At 42.2% G+C, this 21,577-nt stretch overlaps 1 protein-coding gene across 1 annotated transcript in view; it reads left to right on the forward strand.

The window, feature by feature from the left end:
• The first annotated feature begins 691 nt into the window (after positions 1-691).
• PTN (pleiotrophin) overlaps positions 692-21,577 on the forward strand; it is a 66,771-nt gene continuing 45,885 nt past the window's right edge. The window contains exon 1 of the mRNA XM_026037276.1: positions 692-742. The gene's annotated coding sequence lies outside the window, so the exon portion shown is untranslated. The remainder of the gene's footprint in view (positions 743-21,577) is intronic.

The raw sequence follows: 21,577 nt of genomic DNA on the forward strand, positions 1-21,577 counted from the left end.
AAGCCAGCAGTGGGGCAGTCATCCCAAGCCCCATTAGTGGCTGCCATGGGGCGGCCATCCCAGAGCTCCCGCAGCGGCAGCTACGAGGCTGCCCCCCACCAGAGCCACTCAGTGAGGGCTGTGTGGGGCAGGGGCAGCCCCCCCAGAGCCCCGCAGTGACTGTTACACAAGGCTGTGGGGCAGCCCCCCCCCCAGAGCCCCGCAGTGACGGTTACACAGGGCTGTGGGGCAGCCCTCCCCCAGAGCCCCGCAGTGACGCTTACACAGCCCCCCAGGGACCCCGGGCAGGGACGGGGCAGCCCAGGGGGGCTCCTCGGGAAGCCCGTTGTGTGGGGCCGCCCCCACGCCCCACGGCGGACACCCCCGAGCGGCGCTCCGCGCCGCCCCCTCCCCCGCGCGCGCGGGGCGCGGCTGCCCCGCGGCTGACCCGCGGCCGCCCCAATCAGCGGGCGGGAGGGGCCGCGCGCGCCGCCGGCCCCGCACTCGGCAGCCTCGGCGCTCCGCGGCGGCAGCGCGTTCCCCGCGGCGCGTCCCGCGCGTAGAAACCCTGCGAGATTGGGAAATAATAATAAAAATACAAAAATCCCGATCCGGAGAGCGGGAGGGCGCGCGGGGAGAGCAGCAGCAGCAGCAGCAGCAGCAGCAGCAGCAGCAGCAGCAGCAGCAGCAGCAGCAGCCCGTGCAGGAGGAGGCACCGCCGCGCCCGCCGCTCCCGGCTCCAGCGCCAGAGCCCCCCGGCCACGTAAGTCGGTGCCGCGGCGCGGGGGGCTCCGCGGCCGCCGCCGGCCCTCGGCGAGCCGGGATCCACCTGCGGCGCGCGCGGGAAGAGCGGGAGAGGGGCCGGGGAGCGGCGCCGGGAGAGCAGGAGGGTGCTGGGGACCCCCCCCAGGGCTGTTGGGGACCCCCCGCGCCGTCCCGGGCCGGCGTTGCGGGGAGTCGCGCCCCGGGGGCTCCGCAGCCGCCGGCTTTTCTCCGCAGGGCTAGCGCCAGCGTCGAGCCGGGCCCCGCGTTGCCGTCGGGGGCACGAGCCGGCGCTCGGTGCGTGCGGCTCGTGCGCTGGAGAGCGGCCGCCGCCGGGCTGTGCCTGCCGCCTTCCCCGGAGCGGGGCTCGGGGGGAAAGCGGGAGCTAACACGGGTGGGAAAGCAGAGCTTTGTGCCTGCCGGGGGGCAGGTTGTCCTGCAAATGGGTCACCGTCTCCAGCGTCGGTCCCTGTTGCTTCTTACCCCTCCCTCGTCTTTTCCTCTTAAAACTAGAGTTGGCACTGGTGAAAATTAGCTCTTTCTTAACAGACCAGTCTGCAAATACACCATGATCTCCAGCATACGTTTCTTTAACTCCTTAACCAGTCCTTGGTCCTCTCCTTTAAAAAGTAAAGCCTTTTGTGGAGGGAGGGGAGAAAAAGTCCCATTTCTTTGGGCGCTCCTCCGCTCCCACTTGTTCCTGCTGGACGTCGCGCGCGTCTCCCTTCCTGCTGGACGGACGCCCCAGGGCGGGAGCTTCCAGCTCCGAACCTGGATTCGGGGATGCAAGCCTGGAATTGCCTTAGGAGCATCCTCCGTTGGTTTGTGCCGCGTTGATTCTTTTCCTCTGTCCTGTGATTCCTCCAGCCTTGAACTTTCTGCCCCTGTCCTGTTTCTCCTTCAGACCTTGGCTGTTCCCAGCTTTTCGCAAAGTTCAACTTTTGGGGATAAGAATGGATTGTGTATATACCTCCCCTTGCATTGATATAGGAAGAATGGTAGCGGAAGAGGGAGAAGGGAAGGGTTGTTATAAAGAAATGCTGCTGATATATTTTCTGGGCAGGATGCTTGAGCCGATCTACAGAGCAAACTTTAGTTTGTTCTGTGTGTGTTTGTTTCTTCCCTGCCAAACATCACAAATATTATTTAAACAAACAAAAAAGTTATTCTGAAATGGAGCCAAGAGGAAAGGAGAGCTGCCTGCGCATGAAAGAAGTTGTTAATTTGTTGTAGGGGATGAAATTGGAGGGAGAAGGCAGTTAGTTAGAGAGTGATCAACTGGAGAGAGGGGAAAAAAAAATAAAACAACAAACAAAAAACAGATGATTTAGTGACTTTCTGGAGAGGGAAAAAAAAAATAAAAAAAAAAAGTTGGTGAGGGGGAGCTAGAAAGCAGAGGTTTAATTATATACTTGACTGGAGTGTAGAGCTAAACTCCTAAACTCTTTGATGACTTAAGGAGTTTCTGGTGAAATCAAAGGATAGATGCTTATTGACTCCAGAGCAAGCTCAAGGATGGAAGGAGAAGGAAATGTGAAGCCAGCAATTTACAAATGACAAATTTGCAAAGAACTTTTTGCTTATAGTGTACAGGCAACTTAAGAAAAACAGACTTTTACCAGTATCTAGATGTCTGGCACCATTTATTTCAGATGCAATTTGTGGCTGATAAATGCTTGCCAGCAGAAGGTTGGTTTTACTACAGCATTTCAAAGCATAGTGCCATCCCAGTACCATGTACTAATATTCTGCTACTGATAATATGGAACTGGATTTTTTTTTTTTTTTTGTAGGAAAGTTTGTTCTCCTGCTGTGCCAGTACCGACACTGAGGACATTTTTGAGATGTATCTTATTCCTGTCAGCTCCACTGATGGCGGTTTTGAGTAGATTGAGCTTCTCTTGCTAAACTGAATATTCATACTTAACTGATTGCACCAGCAACAGCTCTGGCAAGATGCTTTGCAGACCTGTCCTGCGTTTCCTTTTGGTCACCCTGGGAACAGTCCTTCCTGAGGCCTCAGATAACAATTAATAATAGCCTTTCATTGCCGCTCTGAAAATACAGTAGTTTAACACACAGTCTGTTCTACTTTAGTGCGTTTTTCTCAGCAGGGAAGAGATGTCTTATATACTACTGAGGTGTTGCACTAGGGTGTTTTGGATGGAACTGGTTTTGCTGATGAAACCTGTTGCTCTGTTCAGGCCCCCTCATTGCCTTTGCTCCCAGCAGTGGTGTTTGCTGTGGGAACTGGTCTTTGGGAAACAATGCAAGCTTTGCTTCGATATTTACAACCGCTTGCTGATCAGTGTATCAAAGGCATTTTTATCTAGAGGATGCATTTCAGGGCTTTAATTGAGGAAACCTCTTTGTTTCAAGCCTCTTCATAATAAACCATTCAAAATGCTGCCTTTGAGCGAACTAGGTCACTGTAACGCGCGCGCACACACGCACATTCTCCTCTGCTTAGGGTCGCCTGCCTTCGGCCGACCCATATCCCTGGTGAGCTTGTCCCTGATTTATCCTTCTTGGACCGGCCTGTTCACAGGGAGCTTATGCTGCAAATTCACGGCTGGAGGTCGTTCTCCATTCTTGGCATTTCTGGCAGTCTTAAGCTTAAATTGCAGCCTCATTTTCTGTCCAATCAATACCACTCTTATGTTGCCGAGTTTCCATGGTGCCCCCAATCTTCTGTCTACATATTGATGTCTGACAGCAGGGATAGCATTCTGTGTCGCTATATATACTTACCAAACCTGTCAAAACCACTTAGGGTCTGTCTTACTAATTTATATCCATATCCTGATATTATTTGTATCTGTTAAGCTTTGACTGATGGAACTCGTCGCTCTAAGGAATCGGCCCCAACAATGCACTCCAGGGATGGCTCAAGGAATGGATGTTTTGAGGCGGGAAGAAAGGCTCCAGCTTCTGGAGTTGCTGGGGTAGTCTAGAATCCTTTGTGTGCAATGGGTTCATTTTGAAAACATCCCAGCCTCAAAGGCTCCAAGTTAATGCTTTGGAAATCATTATCCATTGTGCTGTGCTGAGTGTGTAGAATTTTCCCTCCAATGGAGGAAAACAGGAAAGTGTGCGTTGTGAAATATTCCAAGTGCTTTTGAGGGGAGTTTAGGGGAAATCTAAGTGGATAATCTAAGCCAGTTTTCTCCAACCAACTTTCTCCAGGAAGCATTGAGGAGAAAAGAATGAGCTTAAAGGAATGAACAGTATCTTCTATAATATGGTTTTAGCCTTTTATTGCATTAATTCATGGAGCATTATAAATTTAAGAGCTCTTTCCCTGTGAATTAACATAGCAGCAACCAAACAGTTTGAGAAAAGGCGTATCTTCCATTGTCACTAGCTTCCCAGTGAATGACACTTCACATCATGTCACTGGTGTCAGCAGTAATGCTGAAGACAGCTAGGTAGTTTACTTCAATATACTTTGCAAACCATCAATGGCCATCAACTAGAGGAAGTCTTTAATGCCACTGTCTTTATCATGAGCTTGAACCATATCAGGAAATACAATTTGGCAGTCAGTATCGAATTTTCTGCTTAAAACTTTGTTTGCTCGGAGTTGTCATAAGAGCTGATTCTGTGATTCTGAGTTCATTAATGATTTTCTGACCCTCTTCAGGCTCTCACCGCCCTTTCAGCTGTGAAAAGGTAAAAACCTAGGGCATCCTTTTATATGGTATTTATATTTGACATAGTAAGTAAATAAATGTAGTTGGTGTATTAAGTTTTTTAAGCAGTTGCCTACTCTATTATGATAGAAAAAGATATATATATATATATATATATATATGTATGTATGTATGTTTTTTCCCCTCCATCTCTACCATGCTGTGGCTACATGTTCAAAGCTGGACCATTAAGTCTCACTTTATTGTATAGAAGCAATAGAACTGTCTAGTTGTTTAAAATATCCAATCTGGCACCATCCTCTACACTGGCTTTATGATGATTTCCATTATTAAGAAATATGAAGAAGCTAGTGGGATTTTTGCTGTTGGGTGCTTTATTTTCCTAACTTTTCTCACTTCCATGCTTATTTACATATGTGGGAGTGACTTTTTAAAAACTGAAGTTACCTTTAAAAATGAAGTGCAGACTACTTTTAATGTCTCTCAGATAAAAGGTTGAGAGAACATAAATTTTTTTTGGGTGATGAGAAAAGTGAATGTGGAATGAGTTTTGTTTGCAACAAAATCCAGTTTCCTCATATTAATAAAGATATATTAATATGTTTGAGCCTTAAGAGCACAAGGCTTGGAGAATTCCATTGAATCAATGGCATCTAAAACAGGACAGTAAAGACTTAGAGTGTAGAAAAACATTACAAGAGTTGGGAATTTTTCCGATAAAAATAGTTTCTGAGAATAAATAGTGCTCTATGCTGCAGTTCAGTTATTTATCACCATTCACCAAACGTCAAGGTTCTCTTTTAAACCGGCCCCTGGTGCTCTGGGGCCTGCGAGTGCTGTTGCAGAGTTCATTAAACATTTTGTGACATTATAAAAATGATTTTCACTCATCAATTTCCCATAGAGTTCCAGTATAGCTTGAACCTTGCAAACTTCAGTCTAGGTGTAGGTGATACCATCACTGAGTGCCTGTGGGGAGGGAAGAGAAAGAAAATAAATTCTCAAGTACCTCAGCCCAAATGCCTGCTTTGGCACCGGTCCACAGCTATCTAGCAGTTTAAGTGAAATTGAGTTTTGCTGTCTTCAAGTAATATTTTTGGAGCAACTCGCCATCTGTGCAAGTTTTCCTCCCAGCAACAAGGGGGGGAAACAGGCAGACGAGGTGGGAAGGGGAGGCGAGGGGAGGGCTCGCTGTGGGCTCAGCTGCCTCCTGCACGCTCAGCCTGCTGCCCTGCTGCCTTCGTGGGGCTGCTCCAGCTGGAAGCAGGAGGAGCTGCTGACTGACAGCAGGGTCGAAGAAGCCCGTTCCTTGGGCAGGAGTGCAAGGTTGGTCTTGCTCCTCTCATCCTGCCGAGGAGGACTGACTGCTCGACTGTATTTGCCATCTGACTTTGCTGCCTGCGTCAGCCTGTTGCCTTAGGCTGCCCCTGGGGATGACAAGGGTAAAAAACAAATAATCGTGCTCTTCTGAGACGGGAATTCCCTGTGTGTTGACACAAACAGTAAATATAGAGGTATCTATGGAAATTAAAGTGTCCGTGTCTGAGGCGAACAACGGAAATGACTGAATGGACTTCTCCAGGTCAGTTCCATGTGGGCACACACCTGGTGTTGGTCTTGGTTTTCGTTTCTGAGCGTCATGAGAATGATTTCATTAGTTTCACGGACTATTAAAGATGTTCAGACTCTTGGGTTTAAGGCTTCCTTGTCTTGACTGGATCATTAATAAAATGGCTGTTTTGTTTATAGTTCTACTTACCACGTGCCTCCAAGTGCTGAAGAGCCTTAAATTGCACGTGACCCTCTGGGTAGCAGTGCAAGGCTCACAACGTGGAGCATCTTTCCCTCTGTACCAGAGGTATCCAAAATGTGCTTGGTGCTTCATGTAGACAATTTCCCATATTTTACAGGAAATAGGGGCATTTCATTGTGCAAGCAACAACATGAAGAGCAGCATTTGCTCAAAATGCTCGTCTTAAGCCTTATATAATGCTTTGGTAGAGGACAGTGTACTGCTCTATTAAGAAAGGTAACACCATCTGAAGCTGTTCCAAAAATAATACATGAAGGGACACAGAGATAATTGTGAGAGAGATGGCACCTCTAATACTATGCTGTCTCTGCAGTAGGTACTACAAGCCCAGTGGCTGCTTTGGGACAGCTGAATTTCTTTCCTCTTTCAGCACTGGCATCTTTTCACCAGGGATTATGTTCAGCCTGTCAAATGGAGAAGAATGCTAGTACCTGACCACAGTCTGCAAACACTGTGCAGGTAAAGTTGGTGCTTCATCAGAGAAGGACTGCAGAATTCATCCTAAGACTTAGAAAGGATGCCCATTGCTTTGCTTTGGTGATAAATTCTTCAAAATAATTCTCCACTGTGGTACAGTGCTAACGCAAATGATTGCAGTTGTTTAGGAACTTTTTTCAGAAGTTTGGGAACTTTTTGCAGAAGTTCATTGCTTTCATTGAAAGTGTTTTTGGAGTGAAGTACAAGCTAGTAAGTAAAAGATAAATCAAGATATTGTTCTGATACTCTGCTTTTAATTCTGGTAGGACAATACTCCATTTCTTTAGTTTGAACAGTAAAAATTACTCATTCAGTAGCAGTCTTGCCCTCTCCCCACCATATTAAGCATAAATAATATGAATTTCTTGCTCTATATGCTTCGGATAGTTTGTCCTCAGTTTTCCTCTGAAAAGCCTGTCTTCTGTTGTAGTGACATTCTTTCCCTCTTGTGCTGAAGGAAGGCCCCTGAGATGCCCTGATTGCTCATCCCACCTGACTGCCTGCTTGCTTGTTTGCACTGCCGCGTTCCCAGAGGTCACAAAGATGTTTTTGTTTCCGCAAGAGTCACTTGCTTTTATTAGAAGCCTGCCTGGGTGCAGCAGATGCGCAGTAGAGACTGCTGAGGGGTGGAAAAAAGTCTGCAAGCTTTCTCTCTAAGGCCAGCAGATAGGCTTTCCAGCAACTTCCAAAAACACTGAAATGTTTGATTCAGGAAACTTCACCTAATTTCACTTATTAAATCTTCATGCTATTAAGTAGTCCCTTTGGTCTAGGTTTTGTGTCCAATTTGCGCATTGTCAGATGCTTTTGCTTATCTCAATAATAGATGTTTCCTTAAGTGAGTATTTGGCAGAAACATATGAGCAGGCATGTGTGTGATTGCCATTGGTATAGCAGTTAATATCGTAGCTTTAGGGGACTCGCTCCATGCTGCAGGCCTCCTCTTCTAGGCTTTAGTTACGCAGCAGAAGGCAAATCAAATTTAAAAAAAAAAACAACAAAAACAAACAACGCAGCAGAAGGCAAATACAATTAAAAAAAAAAACAAGAAAAACAAATCAACAAAACCGGGAAGTCAGTGCAGTGTGGTGATCCTCTGGCCAGTTTTACAGTGACCAGAGACTTCTGCCCATATGTTTTTCCATCTTGTCTGTGTTCCTTTATAAGTAGATCTGAGGATTTATGAGGAGTTCCAGGGATTATGAATAATAGAGATCATCATATGCATAACAGGATGCATCAATAGGGATAGCTACACTGAATTATTAGTTAGACAATACCTAGCTAGACAATGTAAATGTAAAATGCATATGGAACATTTGCTTGACCATTGCCTTAATTTTTAAGATTAACACAATCAGTTGAAGTGAAAAATCATAGCATGCTCTGTGGTATGTGCCCCTAATGTGTGGGGATGAAATCCCTTCTGATGAGCAGTATTTTGAGGTGGATCTTTAGTAGCCTCATTCACTGTCATCCCAGACATTGATTAAAGCATGAGCTGTTTGTTCAAAAGTTTCATTCTTAACATAAAACACACAACTGCTTTGCTCCTTTTCTCCCCGATAGAAACTTGTTCTGTCCCTCAGTGCTAAATAAGGGTAGCTTTCCAAGGCACAGTTTGGGTCAGGTATAAGCCGTGGATCAATCTGTCACTCTCCAGCCTTCTGGTGTTGTAAAGATTTTGACTTCATCCTGATGATAAATGGAAACTGCCATTTTTCCACAGAGATCAATCTTTGTTTCAGCCACTGGAAGGAGGCAGCTTTTGGGCTTTTTGCTTTCAGTGCTTTTGTACAGATTCCTGGAATCAGAAAGGTAGGGAAGTAGGGACGTTTTCCTTCCCCATGCCCACTGTGATTTCATGGTCAAGGAATCAAAAGTGTAGAAAGGGATAAAAATGGGAAGAAAAGTGAAGCTACTAGCTTTTATACATTATTTTGATAGAGTTTATTTTTGGGCTACATTCAGAAACATTTATAAATTCTTTTGATAGTTGGCAATTGAACTAATATCTACAAGCTCCCCTTTTCTATTCAGTAGAGCAGTATAAAACATGGTCCTGGCCTTTCTTTGGTTGTTTCTCAGTGCCTAGTATAGTAAATATAGAGGAAGAACTCTTGTGACTGCTGGAATTGGAATTGTACTGTACCAGGAAAGGTATGTGGGTTTGTTTTTCTTTAGTATAGAACATTTTGAAATATACTGTTCATTTAATTGGTATACACTATAAATTAATTTAAGTTATTTGTGAACTGTAGTTTAAATTATTTGTGATTTTATTTATGTCTACAGGAAAGTAGTCCTGTGATTAAGAACTCCTATTTCTTGTGTTAACAGTACCTTTAGTGGATTAAAATGAAGTAGTCTTGAAGTTATGAGGACTATTTATTTTTAAATAAGAAAAAAAATTAGCTCTGTGGGCACTTGGTGCCTCAACATTGTACTTTTACACAGACATTAGAATTAAGTCTTTGTTTAGAGAAGCCTGCCAAACTATAGTGGTATGGAGCAAAAATGTTTTTCTTACTTAAGTATTCCAAGTTGCACAGCATCTACTGCAAGTGACAAGGTAACTCCTTCGCGTTTGACGCTGTCAACGCTTGCAACAAAAGGCTCCTTCTGTTTGGGATTTTATTGAGATTCTTCAAGTAACTGTAGATGGGATCTTATGTAAATGCAAAATTATAGCAAACCAAACGAATAAACCAACCAGAAAAAGTTTAAGAAATATAAATTATGTGCTTACGTCAGGAAAAAATGAAACTTAAATATTTCACATAAGGCCTATCAAAATGGAATTTCTTGACTTATGTCATCTATTCTAGACCAGTGGAAATCTTGCAGTATTTTAATCGTTATTGAGGAAGAGTAAATGAGAACTCAGGCTACATATGTGATACACATATTGGCTTTTTCGTGATGCTACTTGATGTCTAGCTGGTTCCAGATTGGATTTTGGTGATTGTGATGACGCACAACAGTGATAGTATAGGATACTACTAATGAGTAGTAAGGTACAGAAATGGAAAGCTAGATATTTTCTGAAATATATACTTTTCTGATAAAATTATATATATATATATATCCCCCAAATATATATATATATATATGTATATACACTATTTGTAGTTGTTCCATTGGACATTATGACTTCTCTCCTTTCCTGCATTACTTTCTCTTCCCTCCCCCTGCACCTGATATGATTCTCTTGCAAAACAAATTTTAGCCATTGTGCAGGTTTAGGTAGAGTCTTGGCCTAGAATAGATATATAGAGAGGTGCTAACAGGAGCCTCGTTGTCCATTTCTCACCGTGTGATACAGTATGTAATTTGTATGAAGTGAAAGGGGAATTTGTCTTTATCACATTGATACATCTCTTCTGCTCCCTGATGTTAAACAACATCCTAGGCTTAAATTTCCCCGTAGTAGCTGAACTTCCACTGTTGGCAGCTTTTCCCAGGTAAGTTGCCTGCCTTGGGTAACCTCACCCATTTCCCTAGTTCCTGTGCTCGGATTCCTGTCCGATCCCAGTGTAGCTGTTTTGCAAAGCTATTAAAGGCTGCTGTAGCATAAGTAGAAACTGCTCTGGCTGTAAATAAGACCTGGATTTTTCTAAGGTATGGATCAAGCCTGGCGAGCAGTAGTCCGCCCAGACAAGATAGGAAGTGGATGAAAGGGTGAAAGTCAAATTTTACAAGAACGGGGGTTGTGTGCAGTGCTTAAAATGCTTTGCGGGGAGCTTTAATCTTACTTAGCTTTAAATATGCATATATCTGAAGTGCATTTTCTCCTCATAACTTTCCCTGTGAACCAAAACCAAGCTGTTCTGGTGTTGAATATATATTTTTGTACCTATGAATAACTGAGTTTTCCATAATCTTAATTTTGAATTCTGATTTCTTTGTTAGCCTTATTTTGATAACAACAACTTTTGTTTGCTTTAACCTCTTTTCTATTCAAGTGGCTTATTGGGTCTCCTTTCATAAAAACAACACATTCTTCCATATCTCTCATTTTCAGTTGATTTTTACAGCCCCATACGAAGTTCTGAATCAGCAAATCATTTAAGCTTTGTTTTTTATTCAAGCATGCTGACAATTCCCTCTCTTATTTTAGTGAGCACACGTAAATATAACTTGACATTTTATAGTTGCACTGCAATTTCCCCAGTCAACCTTTTTTCATTTTATTAGTTTAAAATTTTAGAAGCTCTATTAATTTGTCTAGTCTGTGATGACTCCTGCTAAGCACAGGCATGTGATATCATTTGCCTTGGTGTCTAATAGTTATTTCAGCCATCACTGGTATACTGCAGTATGTAAATCCATGTAATTATTTGCCTTTTGTTAGACTTCCATGTGTCTGTGATGACTTTTATCTGGTAATGTGTTGCCTTAGTGCCCAGTTATTTAAGAGCACAAGGACCTATGTATTATTTATCAATATCCTCATTTTATATAAGCAGCACATATTGTTACCTGTGTTTTGTTCTTTCAGGAACTTCATATGTGCACACAGGTCCTGGGCTGATTCTGCAGGCACAGTTTGTCTATTAGCACTTTCCCAAACAAAGGATTATTGTTCTTACATTGGATCTTACCTGGACTGTACCTCTTAACCCACTGCTCTACAGCCTCTGCTGGGAGATTTCCCCCACAGACTCCCAAACTTGGAAAATCCGAAAAAACTTGCATGTAGTGATGAATGGCCAGGGTAACTCTCTTTTGGAGGATTCTCACAAGTTAGAGGGACATGTTTAGTTTTCATGAAAACTGCCTTTTCTGGACTTTTCTAGTTTATGAAGCTTCTATTGTGGACTATCTGCTTTACGCTTGCCTTTAAACGATTATTCTCAGCTCTCATTCCTAGTGCTGGAATGAGATTTACTGCAATCTGTATTTTCAAGTTGCTTCAAGTAGTTTCACATTTTTTTTTCTTTTTTTTTTTTTTTTTTTCTTTCTTCTGCTTAACTCTGGCTCGTATAACCATGAGACGTGCGTGTCACTTGCCTGCTTTGAAGTGAAAGCTGAAGCAGAGGGGTCAGCTAACTTCCACGCAATCTCTTTATCCTCTCTTATTCTCTCTTATTGCCCTCTTTTTGCATTACAGTAGTGTGCAGGTCCCACCAACTCTTCTGGAGTTTCCGTTTCCCAAGCCTTTGAGGAATGTCTTATTACTTGTCACTATGTATTTGCCTCCTTGTTCTTCAGGTTTGCTTCTGACCCTCCTAACCACCATTTTACATCTCACCTGCCAAGTTGTTCTCTTCTGTTAGAATCACTTGAGCTTTTCCTTTCTTTTAAAGATAATCTTGTGTGTGGAAAAAAAACGTACACTACATTAAAAAAATATATTTTTTTTTTGTTCTAAATTGCCGGCAATTTCTTGCTCTTTGGCGTCCTTTCTGGATGTGCATGTTCGTGCCATGCATTAAAGTTCACAGAGAACAGAAATAAAAGAAGCGACTCTGAAGTTCTGTGCTGCCTGAAGTCTCGTTCTTGAAGGATGGATAGTAACCTCCCAATCATAAGATTCACCATAACTGTATAGTAATTTTTTGGTAGAGATTTGAAAGGGCTGTGGGGTCATTAAATACTTATATCCCACTGAATTCTGTGACAGTTCTGCATTATTTTGGAAATTAGGCTAGAAAGGTTGTCCTGCACTATTACTAAATCAGTTCAGACTCATACTTCTGACTCTATTTTCCACATTTTACTTGGGCTGTGTAAATATATATAAAGACTATACATTTTCTCCTTTTACATTGTGTCCTTTTAGAAGAACTTCCTCACACCGTTTTAGTTAAAGGTCTGATCCAAAGTCCACTGAGTAACTAAAAATATATATCTAGGCTATATATAGGCTCTGTGTTTGTGGCTGCCTGTCTTAGCTCTTGATGAAGCAAAGCTCCAGGAAGCTGTGATCTCAGAAGTGCAACCTCATTGCAGCCAAGTATGGCTAATTTGACACCTTGGTTCTTTCCAGCTGTAGTAGATGAACAACTATTTGGAGTATCCGGTGGAAACTTCCCATTTTCTCTTACATCTTACACCACTCAAGTCAACTGATGCTGACATAGTTTCCCTGCGCCTTATGGTGAATGATTTTCATGTTAACTTCTGTTAGTTAGACTCATACTTTTAAAATATCTTTTATCTAACCATCCATTTTCTGAGCAAAGGTGATGTCTCTCCTCATTTCTCTTGTGGAAGGGCAAGAGCTAGCAAGCTGAGGTTACTGCTTTTTGATGTTCTTACCCGTAAGTAGTGAGTCCAAAAAAACCCCTAACTCTAAAAAACTTATTTTTTTGGAATAGGAGGCATCTTTGTGACATTATGGAACATCTTTCATTTTGGAGCTATCACCTAATGTGCTTCATGGTGACGAGGAGGGCAGGGTTAGGACACTGGTTTATGTGCAGTCATTCCTTGGTGTGGTTTCACTGCAGTTTCTGCATGTTACATCTCTGCAAAGATAGAGGTGGGGAGACAGGAGAAAGCAGTGTGTTATTGCAAGCTAATGTCAAAACAAGCAATCTAGAAGTCTCGGTGCTTTTTCTGTTTCTTTTGATGTACGCTGGCATTTATTTAGGAGAAGTAAATCAACTTACAAAAACATATGCCAAGAGCAGGAAACGAGACTAATTGACTAGGGAGAGAAAAATGTGCTGCTCTATTTAAGGGTTTTTTTTTTTTTTTAATCTTTTTTGCTAGTAGTGAAAGAGGAGGATTTATAGTAATGATTGCCAATCACAAAGAACACTCAAGTCTTCATCTTTTTAAATGAAAGCAACTGTGAAGGAATATATAGAGGGCAAAGAGAGCGAGCCATGAAACTCAGCTGGGTATGTAAAACTGCCATTCCTTAATGCTGAGCAAAATAACACAGGCGAGTTAGTAATGTGCATTGCCACTTGTAAGTCCCATCTCTCAGCATTTCCATATAAGCCTGTTAACTGGATTGGGGTGAACTTAAGAAGGAGCTTGTTCCTATTCTTGACAAGCTCAAGTAGCTTTTAAGTAGGATGCAGTGAAGGGGCACAGGGCTTAGTGCTGCTTGTCATCATGTGGCTCTGCCAATGAGTTACAGCTTCGGCTGCGACACACAAAGTATCAGCAGCAATAGAAACAAATTGAGTTTGTAGTTAATTTGCTGCTTCTAATGAGGGTGCTTTTAGATCATCTGCCAGTAGCACCTCTGAATGTGGCAAGTGAAGAAGCCCAGGAGGTGACAGGTAGTAACTGCTATTTAAAGCAGATCATAGTTTAAGTTGAACGTGAAAGAAAACATATCTATTCTTAATAATACTTCACTGTGCATAGGCTTTGGAAATTAAATAAGCAAGCCTTTCCTAACAGCACACCTGTGTTTCACATAGGAGTACATTTTGCCTTTGGTGCCGGAGTAAATTGCACAGTCAGGGGATTTTGAGGGGAGAGGATATCACAGTCAGAGCTCAGAGAATATATTTTTATCATTCAAAAGGCAGAAACAAAACCCGACAGTCTCCTTGTGAGACCGGAGCGAGCCTTGTGCTTTGTGTAGTGGGTCTGTGGGGTGTTGACTGCTCTATTAACACAGCTGTGCCATATTATAATGCTGATAATGCTAGTGTACACTACTGTGCTGGTGTTCCCTCCTGGCACAGGTAGAATTCATTGTCTTATCGTGCGGGTTGCAATTTCTGTGATTTATGAGCTGCGTGCAGCTTGGTGAGGTCCCAGACTTGTCTGTCATTGATCTGCAGCTCCTTTTTTTTTTTTTTTTTTTTTTTTTTTTTTTTTTTTTGTTTGCTCGATGGAACAGAAAGTATTTGTAGAACTTGCAAATTTACAGCAACAGAGGTCACAAGCACAGTAAAAAAGTCAAAATGCTCCTGATAAATTGGACAGATTCTCTGAAATTGAGACAGAGTTCTACATGGAGAAATGAAACACACTGTTCTTTGGGATTAATAAAATGCACATGTATAAAATTTGGAAATGTAGTGCAGCAAAAGGTGGTCTGAATGCAAACTGTTACCATTAAGTACAGAGGGTGCTGCATGTTCATCCACTAATCCATTTGCTTTTGGAAAGCTGAAGACATAACCAGTTGGTAATGGTGTCTGATAATTTTGGTGCATATAGACTGATGTAGCTACTGGATGCCTAAAGCCATTATATGTTTTGGCTTGAGAATTTGCATTGCTGGCTAAGAATAGGCTATAGAAATTGGGATGTTTTTGATTACACCAAGCAGTAGTAGCTAGTCCTCCAAAATTAAAAAATAGTGAATAATTATTATTGTTGTCCTTCCTACTTCCACATCTGCCTCTCTACAGAGTGGAGACTCTAGAGAGAGGTAGAAATCTCTTCCAGTTTGGGAATTGGCATTAGACCTCTCTGACATGGGCTCAAGACAGATGAAGTTGGTGTCCAGAAAAGGCCGGTCAGGGCAGAATGGAGTTCTACGCCTGAGGACAGAGTTATTTATGACAAAACACAATAAACCAAGAGAGAATATTCTGGGGAATAAAAGAGGCATTTTCACGCCACCTGAGCTGCGCGTGCTTTTCCGCCTTGTCCAAAGGCTAGGCTGGGAACAGCAGGTGGTGCTGCCGGCCTGGGCTGGAAGGTGCTGGGACAACTGAGGGGCAGAAGGTGCTGCAGGGGGTGAGAAGGGAACACGGGCAACGTGGTGGTAGCGGGAATGCAGAGGAGCTGGTGCAGAATAACACACAGTTTTAGGGAAGTCCATGGAGAGACGGGGACAGAAACGTAGTGTGAGATGCGTTGGTGGAGATGTGTGTGGACAGGTCCCCTTACACCTGCCTGCAGCAACCTGGTGTAGTTAACAGTATTTAATGCTCTGGGTTTTGCATCCTCACGCCTTATCAGCGACATATTTACCTTTTAAAGGAGAAAGGAATCTTATTCATGTGTGAAGGGCCTTACTGGAAACCAGAAAGAGCACAGTGCAGTTTGCAGTTGACACAAACAGGATTTATCCTGGCTGAATAATCTGTTCCTGAGGTCTCATGGGCCTGTTCCAAAGCAGACATAGATCGGGGATTCCATGGAAATGTGGCTTTCTGTGTTGTATTGTCAATTCAAAAGACTCCAGCAGCTCTTTAAAAGCTAGTTGTGATCCAGCCCCATTTCTAACTGTTTTCCCACATTCCCTTAGCCATTCTAATTATTTCTTTTAAATTATAGAGCTTACCACTTGATAAGAATTCCATCATAAATTTACCAGAAATCCCTGGATTCTTTGCAGCATAAGTAGTTCAGGCTATTTCTTCCTCTCCACAAGTAGAAAAAGTATTTTTTTTCTCTTGACAGCAAACTGTGTTTAAAAAGTCGAGAGATGGAATAAATATACCTTATGCTCCCTTAGATGCAAGGAAAAAGTGTGGGGGAGTATCAGACTGCAAGGGAGATAAGAAGCAAAGCTCTCCTTCAAAGCAAATTATCTGAGAAGGTGAGGGGCTGGCTGGTCTGAGGGCAGAAAGTTTGCAGGCTGTTTGAGGATATTGGTGTTATGGTGTTTCTCAGAGACCGGGGTGTTAAATACAGGGTCTGTCCTATGTTCCCAGTCACACGGCTACATAAGATAAAAGCCTAAGCAAACGCCTTTGGATTGGTCCTGGAGAATCAAGCCAGCCGTTGTGAGAGGGGTTAATTCACACCATCCCCATGGAAGACAAAATGGATCTTTGAAAGCAATGTGGTAGTGGGGGTAAATCCATCAATCATGGGAATACTGCTTTACAGTAATTCACAACTGCAGCTTTTTTTTTTTTCTTAAGCAGGGACTGGCTGAGTCCGATCAATCCCTTGGCTCTCAAACAGGTCTCAGCAGGCAGCAGCTTGGTCCTTGTGGGTTTGTATGTACAAGAAAGCCCCACTTTATATTAACTCTGTGAAGAAGTATTTTTCCCCCTCTCTCTAAACCCCTTAGCGCCAATTCAGTGTAATTATCCTCACTGAATACAGTACAGCCAGCCTCGATCCTCCCCCATTTCTGCCAGAATATTGGCCTAAAATTTGCTAGAAAGTCCAAAACAATGATAGGATTCTTTGTTCTGTCCTTCTACATAGGTTTTTATTGTCTTAATGTAACCCTTTAGTCATACTTTCAAGTGTTTTTCTTTAAAGTTGAAAGCTAAAAACATATTTTTATTTCTTCTTTTAAAATTAATGAAGAATTGGACTTAAGGCTTTAAGAAAAATGCTAAATATTGCAAAAGTCATTACTAACTGATCACTGGCATCCTTATTAACAGCCTCAGGCATCTAAAGACCTCATTCTAGCTTTTTTCAAAGTGTGAAAATGTGCCAGGAGGAGGCAGCAAGCTTCCTTCCACCTGCTTCTTCCCAAGTCTATTGCTTGGGGTTGAGTGGCATTTTCCCTATGGTGTTTTCAAGATTGAAATTGAAGAGGAAATTGTCTTAGCACAACATACTTTGATTCTTTCTAAAACCATATGTATGAACCAACATGTCCAATAAAGGCATTCTTTACCTGTACATTCCCTGCATCTGGGAAATGGTGACCAAAAAGGGATTTTAGGGATCATAATGATCCCTAAATACTCACACGAGCTCTAAATGAAGAACTGAAGGGATGTCTAAAAGTAATCCTTAGGCATGTACATGAGACGGACAAATCAAGGAGATGGTAATGAAGAGGGTGATACCATGTTCATGTGTTCTGTATTGGCATCAACATTTTCAAAAGATGCAAGGGAAAAGAAACGAAAAAAACTCCAACAAACTAATGGTTGGAGGAAGTTTGTATTGAGGTTTGAAGAACATAGTCCAAAATACTCAAGAGCAGATAATCACATTATAAGAATCTCAGAAAAAAAGTACTAGATCCTGAAGCTCTTTATGACTTACTGGGTAAGCCATAATAAAATATAACGAAATAAAAACTAATTTATGATTATAAAGTGTGGATGATGGCACAGGCAGGGTGATAACTTCGTAAAAGCTACGACAGGATGCACTGTATCTCCCACCTTATGCATCTGATGGCAAATGTGGAGTCGTGAGTTCCAGGAGATGAGATAAGAAACTAACTTGGGCTTTTTGTGTAATATTTTTATCTTGACAGAAGATTTTTTTTTTTATCTACTGAGAAGTGAAATGTGGGTAGCTTAGTGAAATAGAAGAGGGTGTTTTACAAGACAGCAGATGTGATGTGCTTTAACAACTAATAGAGTTATCCTTTCTAACTGTAAAAACATAAATACTGTAATCTACCAATTTGCTTCCTACAATGGCCATAATGTATTGTAAATCACACCTATTGTATTGCTCTTCATCATACCAAATTACAACTCAACTGCTATAAATGTAGACTAGAGCCAAACATATTTTGAAAAACAGAGTGAATGGGGAAATATGCATTACAAAAACAGAAGTGTCAGGAAGGGCATTTACTATGAAAATCTAGAATTGCTTACTCTTTCCTTTGAAAATGTTGTAAATATTTTTTTTCCCCATTTATCTTGCCTTAGTGGAATGGTGTATGTTTTGGAAGTGTATGTTTTGCTTTCCAATGAAGAGGAATTTTCTCAAGAGAAATGTCCATTAATAATAGACATGCAAGTTTTATTCCTGAAATTTTGATCCTTTAGAACAAAAGGATCCTTTAGAACAAAAGATCTCTGTCCAGATATTGTCTTAGTACATTAAGGGCTCATCTGTATGAAGCCTTCTGGAAGAATGAGTCTGGATGACTAAGGATTGGCATTTAAAGTGAAATAGTTAATTGTGTTAAATTTTCATGTAGCGGAGACTTCTTTAGAGTGAGCTAAAATAAAACAAATTAAGAACTTGCAAGTTCGAAGAAGAGTATCCATTCAATTTGTGCTATCTCTTATCTACTTGTGAATGTAGAATGTGAATATGTAAGGGCTAAGGAAGTCTTCTGGACTCTCTGAGGAAGATGAGGAGGTAAAGGCATTACAGAGAAGGGGATTTAGTCTTTTCTGACTTCCTCTGCTCATGGGTGTGAGGGATCTTTATTTTTGCTTTTTTTAATCACATGGATGAGAAAACTGTTTATCCAGAATCAGTGAAAACATTGATTTTCCTTTCAGTAAGAGAAGACCAGAGAAACTTAGCACCTTTGAATTCTAGTTCAATTTGAGCTCTGCCTACATTTATAATAAATTGCTAACATTATTTAAGAAGATTCTCAAAGGTCAAATCCTAAGTGGAGTTTTCCAAATGGGAAAACTCAGTTCATTTCCCTCTGTGGGATTGTGGAATTGTTCCATGAGTACACTTCCTCGAACTGGATTTTCATGTGTAGTACAACTTGGGTGGGGAAGAGAGAGGCTAAGAAGCAGATGTTGTAAGGCTGTAATATGGGGGAGGACTATAGCCTTGATCACTTTTCCAGACCTTAGAGAGACCTCTATGATCTTTCCCCTGCTTTATTTCATTTATACTTTCCCAGTCACTGTTAGGATCTATTACAATTTGTTTTATCTCCATGACTAATGTTGCCTAATTTAATGATGATATTAAGATGTAGTTGCGCCATCCAGAGATTCATCTGGAAAATAGCTAAAAACAGAGAACCTTGAAGAACTACCTGCATGGGGCTAACCTACTGCTATTATTGCACCTCCTGTGCAGTAAAGGAAAATCATTCTAGATATCCCGAGATGATTAAGGATATCATCTCTTCTCTAGCGTTAGTTTTAGAAGGTAGTTCACATTGAAGCAAGTTGCTGTTTTCAACAAACGTAGATGAGTTGAGGGCGTTAACTTTGGACTCTGTCCTGTGGCAAGTTGCTGGGTAGCAAAGAGAGAAGAACAGGCAATGAGTGTTACCAGAGCCAGCTAATTACAGGTAAGCGGGTGTCTAGCTGGGGTTAGAAGGGCAGCAGTAGGTACAACAGACACATATACCTTCTGATTAGGAGCTGTTCCGATTAGCTCCTGATCCTAAATAGACTTTACTGAACTTTGCTGGCCCAAATTGTTCTCTCTTGGGGCTCTGTTTCTTATTTTGTGTTGCTGACACGGAAGATCCACCCACGCTACTTTTTGGAAAACTGAACTGCCAAGGTTGAGAGTTCAAACTCTAGAGTACACTAAGTTGGGACAACAGCAGCCAGGAGATGGTGATCTTGCTGAACAGATGGTGACCCACAAAGCTGTGTGTTCAGCATTTAAGTGCTTAATGACGTGCAGGTGTCCTTCATGGTTTGGCGCTCTGAAGTTCTTAAATTTATTACAGGAGGCTACTTTATTTGAAGACCAAATGAGGCTTCCCACCTCTGTGGAGCCATCGGGGCAGAATTTACTGCCACCAAATGGCTTTGGTCACTTAGCTTCAATCCACTTAGCATAAACAGATGTGGAGCATGGAGCTGACCTGAACTTCCCTAAATGGGGATTAAACATGGATGAACCAGAGGCATCTTCAGTCAAGGCAATTCAAAGCCTTAAACTGAGGCAACTAGAGAGGAGAAACATTTAGTGAGTAATTCCTCACACAGATGTTACTGTTGTTTGTTCCTTCCCTGAAAGCAGTTGTGTGGTTGCTCTGCATACGTGGGTTAGTGTAATTCTATTTTATGTTTATCATGCCTTGAATAAATGCAGTTATTTCTGGTAACTAGCAAACCTTTTCCAAGTGTTTTGCTTCCTTCTCTTGACTCTCCAGCTTTTGAAGAGACAAAGCAACAGGTCTATAGGCATGAGGAGAGAGGAAAAGGTGATGCTGGCGTTCAAAGGCAGGGGGATGACAGGAAGAACAGCGCTCTGAGGTACCTTAGGTGTTTTCTCTCCTCCAGTACTGCGTTTTAGTGCTTCCTCTTGTGTCTGTGCTCCATCTGGCTTGCTCCATGGACCTGTAGCACTGCGTCCATCTCTCCTCGATCTACAGTGCGACTTCTCGGGAAGTGTTAGGTGCAGAAAGGCACCAGTGGTTCTGCATATGGTCTTCAGGACTGATTCGCTCTGTAGTGAATCAGGTTTCACGAGCTTTACTGCGTGATGCCTGCGGTCTCGGCTAGCTCTGGGGGAAGAACATTTGGATATTTGTACGTAATAATTTCCAGTAAAGGGAAATAAACAATGAGATTAAAACAAAACAAAAAACTTCCTCATATCTAGCTGTTCAGAAGGGGAAAAAAGGCGTTGTCTGTGTCTGTTTCCATTTTTAATGGAGACATTCTGATAGCTACGGAAGATATACTTGGGACAATAGAGATATCACACTTTTTGTCAGCTTTAGCTTAATTTCAGTTCATTCGTAAATAGATTATCACTTTTACTTTCTATATTCAAAAGCATTTTGGGAATATACTGGGTCTTTCTTGCGATGATTGAGCCTGTGTTTATACTACCTTGCGTAGCAGTGATTTGTTCTAAGCCAAGTGGCTTCAGCGTGCGCTGTCAGCAGGAGCGCGGCTCAGGTGAGCATCTTTCCTTGTGTGCCCGCTTTGTGCTTGCCTGGAGAATCAGCAAGTGTAGCTGGAGCTAGAATGTGAGCTCAATAGAGTTCAGCAAAAAGCTAGGCCCTCTTCCAAGCGGTGCTTAAGTTTTGAACTGTCTTTCAGTGAAAAGGAGTAAGAGGGCATAAGGTTGTTCCTAGGTAAGAACTGGCTTCTTACTGAGGTCAGCCCTTTGCCACTTTTCTCCCATAAGCACCCCCCCGTACTACCCAACTGGCTTCTGCTCTTTTATTTTTTTGGTGCACGTGAGATGAATTTCGACAGGTTTTGGAACTCTTTTTCAAGTGGCGCAGGCAAGCAAGCAAGTTCTTTGGAGCAGCTGCATCTCAGACTTTCCTTTCTGTCCTTCTCCCTTTCTGTCACTGGCATGAATGAGCTGCTCTTTTCCTTTTTCCTTTTCCTTTTTTCCTTTTTCCTTTTCC

Source organism: Nothoprocta perdicaria, unplaced genomic scaffold, assembly GCF_003342845.1.
Source record: "Nothoprocta perdicaria isolate Ctin4 unplaced genomic scaffold, notPer1 scaffold_195, whole genome shotgun sequence".
NCBI classification, from domain to species: Eukaryota; Metazoa; Chordata; class Aves; order Tinamiformes; family Tinamidae; genus Nothoprocta; species Nothoprocta perdicaria.